This window comes from Pholcus phalangioides, unplaced genomic scaffold (genome assembly GCF_987345545.1).
Source record: "Pholcus phalangioides strain wild (caught in Gottingen) unplaced genomic scaffold, Ppha-v1.0 ptg000009l_1, whole genome shotgun sequence".
Taxonomy (NCBI): domain Eukaryota; kingdom Metazoa; phylum Arthropoda; class Arachnida; order Araneae; family Pholcidae; genus Pholcus; species Pholcus phalangioides.
In genome coordinates this window covers 41,510,123-41,530,731 of record NW_028301602.1, presented here as the reverse complement: position 1 = coordinate 41,530,731, position 20,609 = coordinate 41,510,123, and positions in this window count along the sequence as shown.

The following is a 20,609-nucleotide window of genomic DNA, read 5'->3' as shown; positions in this document are numbered from 1 at the left end:
AGCCTCCAGGCGGTGCGCATGATTGGCCGGCTCTCACAGCTCACCGCCACGCACTTACAGATTCAAGGGAGAAGGGGCACTGTGCGATTTCCAAACTTTTTATTTGAGAAATATAAGTATCTCTATTAATCACTAACGGAATAAAAAAAGTCTTAAAGAACACATGAGGTATGTCAAATCGAGTTTTATTCACATTTTTGAATCTGTTTGATTCTTGAATGAAAATTACGGCAGAATGATAAATTATATTGTCTAAAAAAACACTGATGAATGAGTTCAAATTCTATTCGCTTCTCCGTTCCGATATTTTTGTATATAAGAGAAATGCGCATAAATAATAAATTGCTTCGATGCAAGGGAACAAGAAAAAAAGACGCATAAGTGAGGGAGGCGTACAAGTGAAACTTTAGGAATATGCACGCAAAAATATCTATAGCACAAAAAATTGACAGACGCAAGTGCATTACAGTTTAATGTAGATAATGGTTTCACTCTCAGAGAACAAAGGTTATATTTTTTCACCAAAACCGTATTAAGTAATTTAAAATTGTTTTTCTGTCCTGAAAAACCGTCTTTTCGAGTTGTACAACTGGAAGTTGGTTGTAGAAATTATGAAGAGTTTCTCGCCTTCTAAAACCTTTGCAGATGTCTCCTGAAGTTTTTTAAATTATTCTCCGCACTGACATCCTCATCGTTATCATGTACATTTCAGACGCAATGTTTTGTACTTCTCCTAACTCAGTAATCATCATTCTTTCATTTTGAATGATATCAATAACTGCTATCATTTACTCATTATAAATATGGGGAATGTAGCAAAGTTAATACAGACTGGAATGACTAGTCAAACATGAAATGCGATCTCTTGCTAAAACAAAAAAAATATGTACTATCTTTCTAAAACATTTACTATTGGTTGCGAGTTCTTAACCATATCCCCATTCCCTCATTACACCAATTCAACTAACCCGTTCAGTTGAAATCCCTAGCATCTGTGAAGGCGCCTGATCAGTGTCAAAGAACGTTCATGGGAAACATATGCTGATTGATGATCAGTCAATTATAATCAGGGATATAGTTCAAAGAAAGAAGAGAATACGCTCTCTGACACAAATATAACAATCTTAGTTATACATGAAAGCTTCTTCATTGAAAATCTGCTTAGACACTTTGAGGAAAATCATTGGGGGGGGGGGGGGGGAGCAAAAAAATTCGAACTTTCTGCGACTAATAAGTGAGAGGTACATTGTGCAAAATGAACCGTGAAAAAGAAGTAGCATTATTTTCCTATCCTCTTGACCGAATGCGCAAAAAATCGTCTTATAACTGAGAGACGTATAAATGAGAGGGTGTGTGAGAAGTCAGTCACTCTATAGTGTAAGGCATTGTGAAAATGCAAAAGACATCGTGATAAACAAGTATTAATATCTGCATAAATTGTATTGAGGCTTTATTTATTTTACCAATTAGTTTTCAACCAAAAAAAAGGCTAGTATGTATAAATCTATAGGGTCAATATGCAAATTATTAGGAGCAAACAACTCTCATTTTACTAAACAGTAAAGGTTGGTTTAGTGTTAAGTTGAAGCTTCTGTTATAAAGTACAAACTATCGTAAAAGAAAAGCCTAACATCAGATAAACGCGTTGACCTTCACTCATAAATCCCAATAATGGATCGTTATATATTATACATGAAGAAACGAATATACACGCAAATCACGTAGGTAGTAGCATTGACAATGAGAAGTTCATCAGACCGATACACATTCACAGAGGATATCAAAATGGTGCTTTAAAACTGAATGATAAGTTTGATAATTTTTCGAGATCAACATGCTTGAACACTTTTTTTTAGGTAAAAAAGTGCACTTCGCACTCACCCTAGTAATGAATTGCCTTTTTTTGGACGCGAACGAACGGCGAGACGTTGCCTCGAAGCGTTAAGGCATTTCATGTTGTCACCATCACAGTCCATCGCTTTTACATGAAGAAATCATTTGAGTCAGACCAAGACTAAGTAAGTGTGTGTGGTGAATGACAAATTAACTTCGGCAAGAAAGATAAAGATAGGAAAAAGGAAATGAGATCTCATCTCGTTTTCTTTTAATATAGAACGACTGGAAATAATGATATCCGTGGTTCCGAAAATCCAATCGCATTGATTCATCGATCATGCTTGTCATATCTGGAGAATACATTTGTTTGAATAATAGACGCATGGTGCGCTGCGAAGATTTTTCCTATTTAAAACCTTTCAATCTGCTCTTTGGGCTTTCAACGGAACATTAATTCTTCCGAGAAGCAGCAGCAGCAGCACATGGTATCACTTTTGCACGAGATCGATATTATTCTCCGAGGACGAATATTCAATACCGAACCATAATACCCGAAACTGGAATTGCTTATTACATGCGCTAATCTCTATGTATCAGGTGTATCCAATGGATGCATCAGATTCAGATATTTGGCAGAGTTACGTGTAACTAATCAATCACATCTGCTGGATTCTCGGAGATAGAGAAGGAGGGAGATCGGATGAAGCTGCATATTAGGTGCAATCAATTGTGCATGATTTCCGAGCACAAGCCACGAGGAATTTCTGCTCTAATCGAGAAATATTTAAAAGCTGTCAAATTTAATAGTCCTTTGAATCTTCTTTGGAAATATCTCATAGGTGAATCGAAAATTATTTCATGAAATTCGATTAATTGCTATGACTACGTCTAATTTGTGGTGTGTTTCGGAAATTTAATTTCATTATCATGTTTGGTACTAAAATTATCCTAGGTACTTTCCCACACAGTCAGTCATATTTCGTTGAAAAATTCTAAGTTTGGTACCCATAACTTATGGGCCATATGTCGTAATAGCTGAATACAGTAGGTAGGAATACCTCGTGGTAGAGAAAATGCTCGTATTAAGATTTTACTTGAGCAACACACATTGACAAAAAAAAAAATGAATACAGTAGAACCTAAAATAATAATAATATGTACGACCTATAGTGATGATGATAACATGTATCTTTAGTCCATGACATAGATTTCCAACTGGTGTTCCCCGGGACGCTGTGGTTCCGTGGGAACTTTTTTGGAGTTTCGTATGGTCAAACGCCGTGGAACCCTTAAAAATCCTGACACCCTGAGAGCTTTTAAAGAAGAAAACTTTCTTGTAACTATTACTCGCAAAGCTTTTCTTTATTTCGTATTTTAACGATATAGTGCCTTAAAGAAAACATCAGACCACTCTTGGAGGACTAAACAATTTAGTGGGAACAGTAACATGACATTTTGATTTCATGTCGAATTTTCGAATCATAAGTTCATGAATGTGATTTTCCGTTTCATCAGGAAATTATAAGTTGTAAGAACGATGTTATATATTTTTTTGGAAATTTTTTATTCACTAGTGATTGAGTACTTGAGAGTGAGTATTCTTGAATACCGGAATTTACGTGTACTTTACGAGACACCCAGGGCCACTTTAACGAATTAGTCTTATCCGACCACGGTAACCACATTTCCATAGGGGCTTCCATGGCATAATAATTTGTGACAATAAATATGTAAATTAAGAGGTGGTGGCTAACCCCCTTTTTGTTTTGCCCTGGAGCTATGAGACGGCAGTAGGGAGGAAGTTCTTTAGATAAATATTGAAAAATTTGTTTCAGTTCCGTGGAACAGCCTCATTATCATCAAGGGCTGTATGAGATGTTTTACGTTGGAAACAACTAACCTAGAGACTGTGCAAGTATGTGGGTAACCAAAACAATGACCCGGGGAGTGAGAGACGAAAAGAGTGACCTAGAAGGGTACGAAAGCATGTGAATGACCAAAAGAGTGACTTAGACACAAAGATATATTCACGGGGGGGGGGGGTTAAGCAATTATAGTAGTTCTAGGGTGGCTACTTTGGAGGAATAAGAAGGTTAAGAAAACTAGACTAGAATTCGTGAAAGGTGAAAAAATTTGAAAAGCCCCCAGGTGGCTTAAAATATTAAACATCAGCATGCTGAAAAGTCTGCGTTAACTCCTATAAAGCTGTTGTCTCAGCAGCATGATAGCCTCAGGGCAAAGTGAAAGAGGAATTGAGCACACCACCACCACCACTTAATACACATATTTTTTGGCATAAATCATTATGCCACAATGATTGTCCTATGTGTGTCCACCACATCCTATCGCAGAAGCCCCTACGCAACTGGGGTAATCGCATTGTCCGCACAAGGGGTGGGGTTGACAGGGCCCCATATCGGGCGCCCGAGATGATTCTCTCATCATTTTTGTTGTTCACAATATTGTAGGGAAACTTTTTTTGGATAAATATTCAAAAATTTGTTTGAATTGCGTAGAACAGCCTCAGAACTTTTCATAAGGGGTTAAACGGAACAGCCTCATTATCATAAAGGATTCCATGGAGCAGCCTTATACCTATCAAGTGTTCCGCGAAATGGTTTACGTTGGAAACCTCTGGTCTATGATCCCCATCCACCAAATAAATACTTCCAGCATCGAATATTACTTAACCGAATGTGATAAAAATAATCATAAGCATGGCACATACTTATACCATTTCACAAAAGATAGAAATATCATATCGATTAACATAATTTCCTATCTTCAATGCGTTTTCTGAGCCTTCCTGTCGCACACGTAATTTTCCTGATTACTTCATACAATTGTTTCATTTTGATATTAATATACGAACCACGTGCCCGTATAGGAGTATCTCATACGATAAAACAAATTTCCATACAATTTATATCGCCGAATTTATGTCTCGCGGAGAAGAAAGAACAAGAGCACTTGGTGAAAACCAATTCAATTATTTTGATTTATTTTATGACATTTATTAACAAGTTTGCATGGTTGTATATCGAGGAGGTGAAAGGAGACAGTTAAGAAGCTCAGGCATGCTTAGAATATAGATTCATGTACTACTAGCTCGACATTATTAGTATATGGAACTAGTTATAATAGTCAAGATTCCCTAAGAACAAGTCGGGTTTCTCTATTTTTTTCTTTGTGATCTGTAAGAGGAGGTAACCAATGCTCTTTTTTGCTCATATATATGAAGAAGAAACAACAGAACACCTACGGAACTAGTTTCCTCGATAGCACCAGTATATAAATACACGTAACACGGTAAATAGTGGTCAATGCATCAAACGCCCATCGGACATGAGGATAGCCTGTAAAAGTTCCTGTCATGGTGCGCATTCGGCGGTTTGTTGACCCCTTCAGTTAAAATGTGGTTTTCGGTGCCATAAATTTCCACATCGGTCTCTTTTAAAAAAGGAAACAAAATGCCATATTTATTTATTTTATTTGTTATTTTTTTGTATTTGTGTGTGTGTTGGGTGAATGTTTTTTCTTCTTCTTCTTGATCACACATTTGAAAGATGTGTCTATTTTTATGAAGTGACAGACCACACACAAACATCCGGCTGATGATGTATGGTCACCGGTGTTAAAGGAATTATTATCCTTTGATTCGGATCATGTTTTCTGCCGTTGTTGTTTGGAAACAAATGAATGTAGGTTTTGACTAGATTCGTATTCTGTATTTCTATTTTCTATATAACTACTATGAGAAAATTTCTAGAATTCCTCATTTTTTTTTCTTTTTTACAGTTGTATAATTTCGATATTATATGGGGGCCATCGGTAAAGGTCAAAATTAACGGTCGCCACTCGCAGCGTGGCGACCAGACATTTGAGAGTGGAGACTCAGATTTTTTGCTCTACTCACCACCAATTTTCCAGTGTCACACTAGAAGAGAAAAAAAAATCATTAAGTGAGAGAAAGCATATTTTTTTTAGAAAAGATGGCCTTGAAAAATAAACATGCGTTTGAATGTCTCAAAAATTAGATACTGTTATGTTCCCTCAGTCAAAGGAATTGTTGCAAGAATATGGAGATTGAGAATTTCAAGAAATATGTTAAAAATTTTGTCCCCCCTAAAGAAAGGTCACATTCCGAGTGCGAAATGCTTAGAGAAATAATGCATACAAATTTTGAATCATCGATATATTTGGAATCACTGTAGAAAGAACGTGTATATAGGAGATAAAGTCTTCAAAGTTTGATACGATGAGAATGATATTACAAATTGTATTGATGATTTCACCAAGCAATGATGAGATAGAAAGAGTATGGAACAAAGTAAAAACCCATCATCAACGATAGCTCAAGCTTAATGAAAAAATATGCACTAGAAAATTGGTTTTTCAAAAAAATTTCTTAAATATCATATATATACACTGTATATTATACTTACTAAAAATGATCGACGTGAGTGGCCACCAGATCTGGCCAGTAGGGAAATTTCTTTATTTTCCAGTCGCCAGACAGCCACAATACAGCCGAGAAAGTTCTTACCTTTCTTTTCTCATCCGTTGGTTATAGAAACATATTTTCAATTAGAAAAAGTCAAATCAAATAAATTGCCCATCTCCATATAAGTTTATTAAACTGATACCAACTCCGGTCATTATATCGCCATACGCCAATTTCCAACCGGTGGAGTTGGGTCGGAAATAAATGCGCCATGTAGCGGTGGTCACCGCAGACTCGGCAGGTGAAGAACTTATTTGTTTCTGATGTTCCTTCCCGGATTCGAACTCTTGGACCTTGACGGTAACCTTCATAGTGGAAGACGAACGCATCTTACCACTGCGCCACTCGGACGCTGCCCTGTTCGTCTGGTTCACAATCAACTTCGAAATGCTCGAAAATAAAATCGATAAAGTAATAAACCGAAATTCCCCCCCCCCCTGATGAATATAAATGAACTTTTCCCCCATGTTATGATATTGGTACGTTCCGTACTTCGCAAAAATGATAACAATATCGGAATGATAACTCGATCCTTGATTTCAATAAGCTGTGCAAACTGTGTAAGAGAAATAATGTATACTATAGTTAGAGAAATGCCGTATTCCTCCACATTAGTCGGTATGCCTGGGAACATCGAAAGTGGCTGCTAGCACATGCCGGGAAAATTCGAATCATGGATTCTGGAAAATTCTTAAAAATCTATTTTATAAAAGGCAATGCATATACTGTGATCCTTATTAAAAACCCAACTTCGTCGGACCAGACCCCCAAACATTCAAAACGAAAAACAAAAACTGGTGTCCCTCGAGTTTGGCGACATGCCGGCAAATTCGGGAGAATACGGTGCAGTGAAACCTCTGTTAAGGGCCCTTTTTATGAAGTTGCTATCTGCTAATATGTCACAAGCTACCCTCCAATTTTCTAGTCTGGAGATTTTCTTAACGTATTAGCTCACCTTTATTCAGGGGAAGAATCTCTGTTCTCGAAGACTCGGTTTTCCGAAGTGCGGAGGGTGGGCTTGACTAGTTTTTACGCTTATCCACACGAATTCATTAAAAAAACTGACTAAAATAATTCAACACACATCCTAATCATAAGGAACAGAAATGAAATCAAAATTTCGTGAAAACCAAAAGAAAATTATATTTTAGAACGGATGTGTGTGGATTTTTTTTTCGTTTTTTTTTTTGCAGCAACAAAATGATTTCAGACCCAAATGCGGTTATACTGTGGGCAGTTTTTTTTTACTATTATTATTATTATTATATTATCCTTCTCTCTGAACTCTCCGAACGCATTCCATTGCGAATCAAATTCGCCAAAGCTACTCTCATTACAGGTGGGTGTGCTTACGAAGAAATTGGATACAGTGCCGGGCTGTTGCACTCCAAAATGTCGCCGTCCATCTCACCCATCCTCTACATCCCGCTGTGCTAAACGACTCGTAAAAGCAAATGTATAATGACGCCGACCGGCTTCAATACACTCCTATTTAATGACTTCGAGTCAGCATCCAAAGGGTTAATTAGCGCAAACCCGTAGGTTAATTAGTAACCTTAAACCACGCTATTAAATACACGAGCAGAGGGCCGCCCAAAGAGAGAGAGAGAGGGAGGAGGGAAGCGTGTGGTTGAGCGTGCGCGGGCGATATTACATAATATTTTGAGATGAGGAGAAAGGAAAGATGAGAGAAAACTGACGAACTCCAGACAAGTAATTAAAAGGCTTCCGTGATAACAAACTATAAAAGGCAAGAAGAGATATCGGAGAGCTTTTGTCTTTGAAACATTGACAACAAAGAAGCGAACGACACAATAATAATAATAATATAAAAGAACATTTTTAATAGTTATGCTTCATGAGAGAAAACTTATCAAAGGTGAGTTCGGAATCGAACCTCGTTATAATGTGGATTTGTCTTTATGCTTGTGGGGAGGTAGGTAATTGAATTTGACTGAAATGTATCATGACTAACGGGTTTAGACAAACAGTTTTCAAATGAGGAGGTTATTAAATACCCAAAACTAAAATTATAGCATTAGAAAACATCCTGAAAATTTACAGAATTCTAAAAGAATTTCTAGAAGACACAAACAAATATTTGTCTCCTAGGATTTAGGATTTCCGTGTATCGTACGAGACTGAACATTCTACAGTAAAATTCCACTGAAGACACCACTCTATAAAGAACTCACTTCCGTTTACGACCACTTTTTTTTTCCTAGCTTAGAGTTTTTCCAATACATTTGATGTTAGAAATGGGTGAGGATTTTCACTCCGCCAATATACATGAAATCAATAGGCTATCTGGATATTATACTTGGAGAGAAAAAAAAAGCTTCGTTCTCTCCACCGGGAATTGAACCCAACATCTCTCGCCCACCGGACAAGCGCACTGGCCTTTATACCACAGAGAACGATATTTTTTCCCCTTAAACCACGCACAGTAGCGTGACTTGCTGAGAAGAGATATTGTACAGCCTCCCTTAACTTCAGATAATGACTTCCTGGTGGTGGCAGTATAAATGGGGGATGATTTTTGCTCGGCCAAGATCGACATAATATCCCGATAGCTTATTGATTTCATCTATCTTGGCGGAGCAAAAATCATCAATCATCTCTACTGCCATCACCTGAAGGTCATTAGATGAAGAGAGGCTGCAATTTCTCTACCCACCACCTCGCGCTACTGTGCGTGTTTTAAGGAAGAAAAGACCGTCTCTCTGTGGTATAATGACCAGTGTGCTTGTCTGCTGTGCAAGAGACTAACATGCACAGTCAGGTTCCACAACAATAATTCTGATACTATTTCGCAGGGAAAATAGTAGTAAATTGCCTCTGCTTAGATGTGCAACAGCTGTGCAGGCATGGCATGGTAGTATTAGGAGGTTTAGCTGTAAATTCAAAGTATTCCGGCCTGCGGTTTCTTTTTCTTTATACAGTACTGTATATGGACTTTTTTCTCCCGTCATAGAAATGTCTTGGATTAATTTTGAAGTCCATAAATATTCATTACACACATTACATTCAAATACAAACATGGGAATAGATTTTATGTAGGCATAGAAAAATATCTCGCACTGAAAAAGTATACATATGTTCAATCTTATTATTTTCTTTTTTGTGAGTTTTATTCAAAACTGCATATGCATTTCATTACCATCCTATACAATAAAAAAAATCAATATTTTTCGGTTATAAGAGAAATAATTTGCATAAAACATATTGAACTTATTCATGACCAGTCTAATGTACCGCACTGGATGTATCTATTTATAGGCACGAAACTTTACTGATAATACTCAAATTCCTTACACCTATGGCACATGAGAAGTAAACATTTTTGTATCTAGAATCTTTGGAAGAGATAGTAATTTTTATGTTGTATATTATACAGGGTGTCCTGTAAGTTCTATCACGGCCTTTATCTCATCAACCGTCCGCCGTAGAGGTATGATTTCAATTAAAAAAAACTGCTCAACAGGCGTTCAAAAATTATCCTGTACCAGTTTTGAAAGTGAAAATACAGTGTGTAAAAAAATAAAAAAAAATCTAAATTTTTAAACGGTCCCCATGTGCTCTAACTTGCAATCAGAAAGTTTTGTTCTATGGCTCCCGATGAAAGAAAAAAGAGAAAAAAAGAAACACAAAGTCCATGTTTCTAAGTGCAATATTTACGGAGATATGCGAGTTCGAAAAACGGAGGAAATTTGGGAAAGAACAGCGATAAATGCGGAAAAACCATTTCACCTGCAATTTTAAATGTTCAAGGATATATATAAAAAGTTTCACAAAATTCAGGAGATTGAAAAATAGAATTAAAGGTGTAAAAACTATTTGACTTTTTTGCCAAGCAAGATTTTTTCTGTTTTTCGTCAACAGAGTATAAAATTAAGGCAAACTGTATATTTTAAATTTAGTTAACTATTTTAGCTAATTACAAAATCCACTATAACTAATTTAACTAAACTGCTCTGTCGATGTATTGTTTCAAGGCCGTAGCGATTTAACAGTACGGGGGTATCAATCTAGAATACTTGTGGGTCCATTTGTTGTCCTGTCTTCTTGCAATATGTCCAACTCATTTCCATTTTAGACGCTCAATTCTTTCCATGATATCATATACCTTTGTGTGGTTTTTTATCCATGTTTGTATATTGTACACATGTTTGAAATATTTGTGTGTATATATATATATATATATATATATATATATATATATATATATATATATATATATATATATATATATATATATATATAAACTTTAATTATATATATATATATATATAATTAAAGTTTTTTTTTAATTTTTTCCCGTCATTTTCCACAAACAGAAATACAACAGTTCTCGTTTCGATAAAAACTTAATACTTTTCAAATCATTTATATTCGAGGAGCCGATGTACCGTGTATACAACGAACAACATTTCTAACAGAATACAATAATATGGAATAATGTGGTAATCAGACGAATACATTTGAAAGAACCATTATACGTATTTGAAGTAAAATTTTATTCAAATATTTAAGAGATTTTTCTTTCAGAAAGATAAACGATACACCTGTGTGTGTGTTCATAAAGGATATCTCTCCAAGAAAATATTCATAAAACAAATTATTAAAAATTAAATCTGATAGCAAATAAAATAGATACAGATGTTTCTTAATGCTCTTTAATCATGAAAGTTTTAACATGAAATTATTTGAACAATTTCACCGTCAACTGAAATTAATTAATAGAAAATCCCCCTGATATTCAAAATCGAAATATATAATTAACGATATCTTTTAATGTATCGCTTTATTTTCCATAAGCAGAAATATAGTTTCCGTTTCGATAAGAATATATGAATATATGCATTACTTACACATCATTGATATCCAAGCCGCTGCAGACAGTGTATGTACAATGCAAAACTTACATATAAAAATACGTCTATACTGAACAATATATATATCAGACGAATACATTTTCAGAATACCTTGTATGAATAAATTCGTAATTTGAAAGAACAAAAAAATCAGAGAAGATTAGTTCGTTATTAACGAAACCAATCTGACGGAAATCTTTTAAAAGATACTTGATCCAGAAATAACTGGAACTTGAGATGAGTAATTGCATTTTCAAAAATTTCAAGATGTTGGTGAATATGAATATGAAACAACGCTTCTAAGTGTACGACGCTTTCCGATTTACATACACGGCGGCGTTGGAACAAGTTTCTAATTACTTAAGGTTTAAAAAAACAAAACAAAGTAGCAAAACTTAAGGAGGATTCATGAGGGGATCCGGTAAGTAAGAGGGGAAATGATTAGTCCATCTCGAATAAAATGAAATAAAAAAAATATTCTCTTAGAGAGAGAGAGAGAGGGCCTCTCTTCCAATACATAGTGAAAAGTCTTTTGAAAATTAAGACTTCTTTATGTTCCCAAAGGGGGGATTAAAGTATAGGAACCTATTCAAAATCGGTTAACAGTTCGAGAGCATCAACAACAACAGCAGCAGAATTTTGTTGATCAAAATGTGCTCAAGACACCGAACAACATAGTTTTGAGAAAATTTACTTAGTTTTCAATAAGGAAAAGGTTGCAAAAATAATTATTAATTTTTCTTCATAACTCGGTGGACACAGGTGCAAGAGATGATCGCGGGATGATGATGTGCTCGAGCAATTGTACCCTCAAGTCTCTCGGGTACAAGAGAGATAACAAAAAAAAAAGAAAAGAAATTGAATTATTTTTCGCGGATGTACCAAAGAATCCTCCAGGCAATTCCGCGGAATCAACAACAGAGACGAAAAATAATGACAAGATCCCGAACGAGATTATTAACCCGAGGAAAAGTGGGTATCGTATTACTTCAGGAAGCGCGGTTTTTAAATAGTTTTAAGAGCAGAGCAGCAGCAGCCTCTCTCTCTATGTGCTACGTACTACCAGAAAACTTTTTGAAATTTTCGAGGTATTCGCCTTCAGGGGGAGATCGGGTGGTGGCAGATACAAAGTTTACGCTCGACATGAATTTGTAATTACGTGTAATCCTCGGAAAAATTGATTCGGATAACAAACAAAGAGAGAGCTAATTATCAAGATAATTTCGGTACGCTGTTATTAGAACTTTTGGCATTTGAAAAGACTGGAGATGTTATTATAACTTAACATGTGTTTATGATTTGGCTCTCGCGGGTCTCTGGAATGCTCGGTGGAATTCTTATAACACATTCTAAGAATCTAGACGGTGTTGAGTTTATAATTGATAATAAATTCCTTCCTCGAAGGATTTTAAATGAATAACTAAAAGAGAAGAGTATTAATGAAATGATCATCTTGATCTGTTGAACATGAGAAAACTTGATCCGAATGAGACATCCATATTTATATACTAGAAGTTTAAATCTTGATACGGTCGACGCCGCTTATTAAAATCACAGATAATATTATCATTCTGGTACTGTTATCACTTTTGCAAAGAACGGAACAGACCAATATCATAATAGTTTATAGTTATCGGGACTTCGGATAATATTATCTTTCTGTCAAAAGTTTTTTTTGCGCATTCTGAAAAGGTTTAACCAAACTTATTTTTTCCCCCGTAAGTTATCGTTATCACGCTGCAAGGCTATGTAGAAGTTTTTCTCCTTCACCCCTTTGTTAATAAACATTTCTGTACTTAATGTCGTAATTGGTCTGTAGTATTCGTTGTGATCTCATGTACGTGTGGAGCTGCTTCTGCAATAGCCTTCCTGTAGTGAAAGCAAATGTATGACAAAAAAAGCCTTTTCCATTCAGTTCTTGCTCAGTTGACCAGATTCAAATTTCTTTTTTCCGGGACACTCAAGGGAATGAATGGAACGTACCGTTTCTCAGCCACCTTGCTGGGCGTTTTGCCTGTTGTGGCGTTGTTTTTGTATATTTGTATTTGTACATTATAAAAAAGTATCGTGATTCGCAATACACATCAGACAGAAAAACAGATATTTTTTTGAGTTTATGCCGAGGTTAACTTGGAAAGAAAAGTCTTCTTGTCTCCACCGGAACTCGAACCCAAGCCGTCTTATAAACCGGGCAAGCACGCTACCTTCTACACCACTGGACAAGAGACCCTACCTTCCTTATTTCACGCATTGTGACGTACGCAGACAGTGCGTGTTTCTTTGATATATTGGGCTGGAAAGAGAAAAAGGCCGTCTATGTATATCACTCATCAGGCAGTTTCATCCTAACGCCTCACATTGGCTGAAAAAGTTCCGTTTTAAAATAAAATATAAAAAAATGGAACTAGATTGAACATTTTGCAATCAATTATGTGTTAAGAAAAAGAGTTGTCCCGCTTTTCCAATTCCCATTTACCACACATTCCGTTCGACCAAACAAGATACTGAATGTGGTCACCGTACTTTCAAACGGAACTATTTCCAGGATTTGGTTATCATTTGGTTATTATTATCAGATATCCATATTCCCAGTGCGATCGCATTAAACGGCGTGGACTTTATTAGTTTTTATATATTCTCTCGACCTTCTTTTTTTTCTTCTGAAAGAATAGTAAGAGAATGTAATTTATTTTAGCGAATATTTCTCTATAACACTTTAAAGTATGGGGGTACACAACCTCAGCCCGAGGGTCAAATGCGGTCTTCAAATTAGTTCCAAAAGTTAGTAGAAAAGAATGAATACACACAACACGATAAGTGTCTCGGCTGACCATATTTCTTTCATAAAAATACGAGAAATCGGAACTATACGTGATATCGCAAAAAAAAAAAATTACCATAAAAAATTATCTCAAGCAAGTAAAGTTGCCAATTAAAGCCAAAAAATTGTCAAAGGCAAGTTACCAATAGGCATTACCAAAGGCAGTTGCCAATTACAACCAAAACGTTTATCAAAAGCAAGTAAAGCTAGCGATTACAGCCAAAATAATGTCAAAGGCAAGTGAAATCACCATTTACATCCAAAAAATTTGCTAAAAATTGTCATTTACCGTCGAAAAAAATTATCAAAATTAAATAAAGTTTCCAATTATAGACAAAAGATTTATCAAAAACAAGTGAAGTTGCCAACACGTCAAAGATCCCAGGCTATGAGCCCTGCTGCAGGATGTGAGGGCCATGCAGCTAGGATAGGGATATCTGTATTCTCCCAAGAATGAATTTCACATTAAAAAAACCAGGGTGTCATTTATAAATAATTACACAATCCCAATAAAATATTTCATATTTTACCGATAAAAAGTTTTTATTGAAAATTTGATTGAAATTTGTATAACTTTTCTGAGCTCTAGAACAAGTAAAATTGAATTTAATATTTAATTATAATATATTATATTTTATATTTTTAATTTAATTCATTTAATAAGTGATAATTTTGAATTTTTTATTTTGTATCTTTCCTTTGCAACAAATATTTTACTATTAACTTCACTGAAATATGTCGATTCGTTGAATTTATATGATTTTTTTTTGAGCGGAGCAGGCGAATCATTAGTGAAATTGCATTCTCTGTTGACTGATATTCAATATCGAAAATTTTACGTATGACGAGCGAACGGCCTCTTCTTCTTTCAAGCCAGGCAAGAAATACATGCCATCACTACTCCGAGGGAAATATATAAATTAAAAAGCAGAGAGAGAGAGAGAGAGACAGTATAAAGAGCGCGGAGTCATTTTATCAATAGATGCTTCTAATTTACTAGCGATCGGAGAGAAATCATTTTCGAATGAAAGACGTAAATTTTGCCGAGGCTAATTCACCATGGAGTCTGCTGGCTGGCATTACTTATTCATACACAAGACAAGGGGGAAGGGAAGTCTTTTCCCGAAAGTTTTTGCTTTTCCTGTTTTCTCCCATTCTTTCTGACAGTCTTCAGGTTGTAGTTAATCGCTCAGTTTTTCACTTTTGTTCCCTGGCGGGTCTTTAATTTCCTCGAGACGACCTTATAAATTTTCGGAGATACTAGAAAGGTAAAGAAAGAGGCAGTACATATTCGAAATGTACTGTTCAGAAAATAAAGAGTTGAAGTTATAATTTTGCACTTTTAGTTTGGATGATCTCCACAATAGAACAGATAGTTTGCACTTTAATACTGATACTTTCCACCAAGTATGCGTTTTATAGTAGAATACTAAATTGCAACAGAGTTTTTGTAACGATTAATCATCGTTATTACTAATCGTTAATCAATTATGACATATTAAAAGTAAAATAGTGATAGTACAAGTCTGAAAGAACGGCACAAAAGAACTGATATTAAAAAGTGATAATATATACTCTCAGTTAAGTATTAATTAATAAGTATCAGGAACTAAGGTCGCGTGTTGGTTAATTGATTCATTGAAAACGGCCTTTTGCTGTCAGGAGTAAATTAATTAAAATGATTAATCAATTCATTAGTAAATTAATTAATAATTATTTATTAATTATAACTAGGGGACTGTTAATTAAGTTGTAGTTAAACATAGGAATTTTAAAGTGATGGAATTGACTGCACTTTTGTTTGGATAATGTCCACTATAATAAAACAGATACTTTGCACTTTAAATATAGTATCCGTGTTAAAGTGCTAAGTTTCCATTTTAGAGTGCAAAGTATTCGAAGTTCCATGTGCAAAGTCTCAAGTATTGGAAGTTCCATGTGCAAAGTCTCAAGTATTCGAATTTAAGTGCACTTAATATTTTCTCAAATTTTGATAAATGACCGTATAATGAGTTGTCGGAAGTTATAATTCTTTCAGTAATATGAAGGGAGTCCCATGAATTTGTAAATACAATCGAATCCCGATAAAGCGAACCCCAAGAGATCGGAAAAATCATTTCGTTATAACGAAGTTTCATTATAAAGGAATTTCAGATTTTTGCTATAACGGTATTCGTTAAAACGGGAATCGACAGTATAAAAAGTTCATAAAAATTGAACGAATTGGCATATCGGAATGCGGTTTGTGAAAAACTTATTCTTAGGAAGGAAGAATGGAGTCGGGGGTCCTTTTCGGTATATAGAATTTTTTTTCAGAAAAAAATTGTGCTGATTTTTGTTGATAGTGGGCGCTACATTGAAGCAAATCAATGGAAATATGTAGCCCAGAGTCTGTAGTAACCCTAGGTTCTCCGAATAGTGAGCAACCTTAAACAAGGATTTACTAGCAAAAATTCGAATTAGGACGTACACTGGAGACGACGATCCTCCTCGATTCGATCGTTTCCCACGCACCTTCTCTCCTTTTTTTATTTTCAAATGTCCCCCTTCATTTCTTGCGATTTTCGTTCTCCTGAGGCATTTAACTTCTTCTTGGGCACTTGAGCCTTGCACAATATTGTTACGTCAAGGTTTTAACTGAAAGACGTTCATACAGAGTCCAATAAAGTACAAGATGTTCTGATCACAGGTCGTTTAAGAATTTTTCTGTTATTGGCACTTGCATAAGATTGAAGTTTGCATTGATGAAGTTTTAGCGTGATGTGACCTGCTCTATAACATGTTTTTTCACTTTCATTTCATTTTCCACTGACGAAGGGGCTATAGTAGCTCCGAAACAGCTGTCTGGTGTTCATTTCCGCATATTTTTAGGTAGCATCGTTGGATTTTTTTTTTGTGCGTTTTACATTACATAATTCCATTATATTCCATTATACTTCCAAAATTCCATTATATTGATGAAGTTATTTTATCTCAGCAACGAATCACTAGCTGAACCTTTGCGAACACAGCAGAGATTGAAGAAAAGTTCAAGTCGAATCACTCCTACCGGACTGATTTCCCTGGACCTCTATCAACAAAAATTTGAACTAAACCAATTTGTTTTCATACCTTCGCGAGAATAACTTTTTCGCCACACCGTTTGAAATATATTAAAATGCAATGAACGTTTATGAGTTTTTATACTATTTCCGAATTCATGGGGGACATCCTGTACGTTGGAAGAAATGAAAATGATAAATTTCGAATTTAAATATCTCGATGAATATTTGATAAAGGAACATGAAACTTTTCAAGTTTTTTTTGACTCAATAATGACAGGGTGATCCAAAAGTCAGTCAAAATCATTAAAGCAAAGTTCAACAACTTTAACAATTTTGTAGAAATTGCGTCACGAAATATGCGTCCCTTCAAAATTGAGGGACTGGTACAAGAAGATTTTCATTTTATTTTATTTTTTCATAAACGGTGGATTAATAGGGGTTATGGGTGATGGAATTGTTCCGTTCTTTGTTTGGCAACTGCTCGATTTAGCAATGTTCGCAAATTTTAAGTAAAGGAGGAGAGAGGCTTCCAGGATAAACATAAAATTAAAATCTTTTGCTACTCGTGTTTGTATAAACGTGATATCGTTCAAACAGGTTTTAATGATTCAACAACATTTTGAACACATTTTCTAGTCTCATGTTCAACATTTTGAGCAAAATTTTAGTCATACAATGCGCAACATTTTGGTCACAATAAAACCCAATGTCTTTTTAATCATGTTTGTGAATTTTTATCTCCCTACGTAGATTATTTCATGAATTATTTAACTTTGACATGTTAACTGACTTTTGGATCCCCCCTGTAAATATTTAACCATTTTTAAAATGAATAACTTATCTGAGATCTAATTGGATGTGCACACACACACTGTGGCCAACGGTTTAAAAGTTAAAGGTCAGGATAATGCTTGTACAGCCATCTTGACGCCATCTTTCTTTTATAGGTGAAAGTTGTACTTCAGTGTCAGGAAAGATGTTTGATACAGCCATGTTTTCATTTCATGGAGTTTCCATGGATATCTTTATTTTACTCTCATGAAAGTACATATTTTTTTCATTTTCAAATTAACATAAATTTATAACTTAAAAATCTTTAAAGAGAACTTTAGTTTATTATCATTATCAATCTATATTATTACCATCACTCAATCAATCAATATTTCTTGTTTGGTGCCAAATGTCCCGTTTTACATAGAAAGTTTAGGTGAACAATTAGTTTTTATACCGATAAAATTTAAATATGTATGTTGAAAAAAGATGAAAGTATGCGTGAGAGAGGATATGGGTTCAACAGAAAACATTAATCGCTAAAACCTGACAAATTATATACTAAAAAATTATCACATGCAAAAATTAACATAAATATTTGAAAAATATCAATCATATATCCGAATGATAAATGCAAGCAATCTTCTTCAATAAAGTTTTAATGATTTTAATTAAAATTGAAATGCATTTGCGGGAAATAAGCAGAATACAATATAGAATAAGAATGACTCAACTGATTGCCTTTTTATCACACAAAAAAATTCCAGTTTTAGTCATTTAAAATTAATTGGAGCATTTTCAGTAATGTACTGCATTTATCGAGTGTCTATTAACAAAAGGTCGTTGTGAGATAGAGAAATTTTGTTTCCAAAATTAAGAGAAAATTGTTCTCTCTCTCAGTAGCGTTTATACTTTTAGAGAACACACTCAAAGAAATTGTTGTTATCTTTCGTTTGTTAAAAACATCCAAAATGACTTATTATTAGAAACAATAGATTAAAACAAAATTAAAAAAATTTAAGCTTAATTTAACTTGGGCGAATTCATAATAATTTTGTTTTCTCCGACTCGAAATGTATTTATTTTACTCCCTATGCTTTAAATTGACGTTTAAAACTATATATAAAAGAACGACCAATAATAAACGGAATATTGTTTATAGATTATTTTTATATATTTTTTAGAAACATTTTAATAACTTCTAAAACATCCAAAACAGTTCAAATAACCCAGAATCGTGTTCCATTATATAGTCCCTCGTGTATTCTTGTTATTTTTCCATAAAATGTGGTTGATTGAAAATTTTGTTTACTTCGTTTGAATGAACATTCTTGATTATTAAATCAAATGATCTGACAAAAAAAAAATCTTATTGGAGGCAAATGTTAGTAAATTGCTGAATAAAGCAAAACAATACATTTTTTCCCCATTTTCTGACACGCGTAGTTATTTGATGCAGAAATTTGTCTCATTATTTTGATAATCTTTTTAAATTACATCCACCATTTTGCAAATTGGATGCCGTTGATATTTCTTCACATAATTACTGAAGTTCATTTGATTTATTGAAATTGAATTTTTTTTAGTTTGAAGCATTAAATTGTTTTATTTCATTATATTTCCCACCGGAACATACCACATTTTTTGAATAATGAGAAACATATTTGACAACTCTTAAAAATTTAGCTGTCTTTGTCCATTAATTTTTCAAATTCGAAATAAGACAAGTCATATTATTAAAATATTTTTTTGATTTTTTTCTAATCCCGTATTAAATGTTTTTAAGATATTGAAATTCATTTCTTCGAGTAAAATTGAATGCTTTTGTTCTGAAGCATTTATATAATATAGTGTATATTCCCCGTGAAGACATGATTTCAAAAATAAAATGAGTTTTTTTTTTGGATTAAAAAAGACAAATAATTTTTCAATATAATTTCTACATAACAAACAAGAATCTTATAGTTGACAATGTCAGAAAATTTACCTTTCGTAGCCTATTGACGTTTAAAATAATATTTTTAATGCTATTTCTACTAGAACATAGTTTTTCAAGCTTTTGGCCATGCTAAAAGTATGAGACCACTTCATTTGTTATTTTTCGTATATCAAACAATTCTAATAAATGTTTTACCAAAATTTATGGCAAAAAACATGAATTCAAGTTCTGCAGGGGGAATGACGGAAATCTCAAATAATTTCCACAATTATTTTGTTGCTTAAAGACACCCTTTTCTTGGAAAAATCCACTGGAATGCATCTAGTGCAGAAAATATTTTGTTCACATAAATAAATAAATATTCACACAATAAATATAAGAATATGAAAAAAAAAAACTTTTCACGTCACAAAATTAATTACAGTGATGTTTTTTACGTTATTACATAAAATGCTAAGCAAAATGATAATACCAATACAAATCCCTGATAATAATAAAATGACATTTCGTAATTATTTTTTTTTTACATCTGCATCCATTTTAATGTGAGCGTATGTTTCTCTAGAACTTTCCATAATTGATCTCTAAAGGAGGGCCGCAACATGAATTCAAATCTTGTTTTCCATTCGAATGGTTATTATCGAGTAAATTGACAGGACGGTGCTTTAAAGAGATGCAACGCAAAATAATCACTTGCAAGGATGCACATGTTTCGGAGCTTATTAAATTCCAATCACCTTCTCCTCAAAGGAATTCTTTATGGCGGAATAAATTAATGAAAAATACAAAAAAAAAGTTCTTCGGAGAAAATCGAAATGAT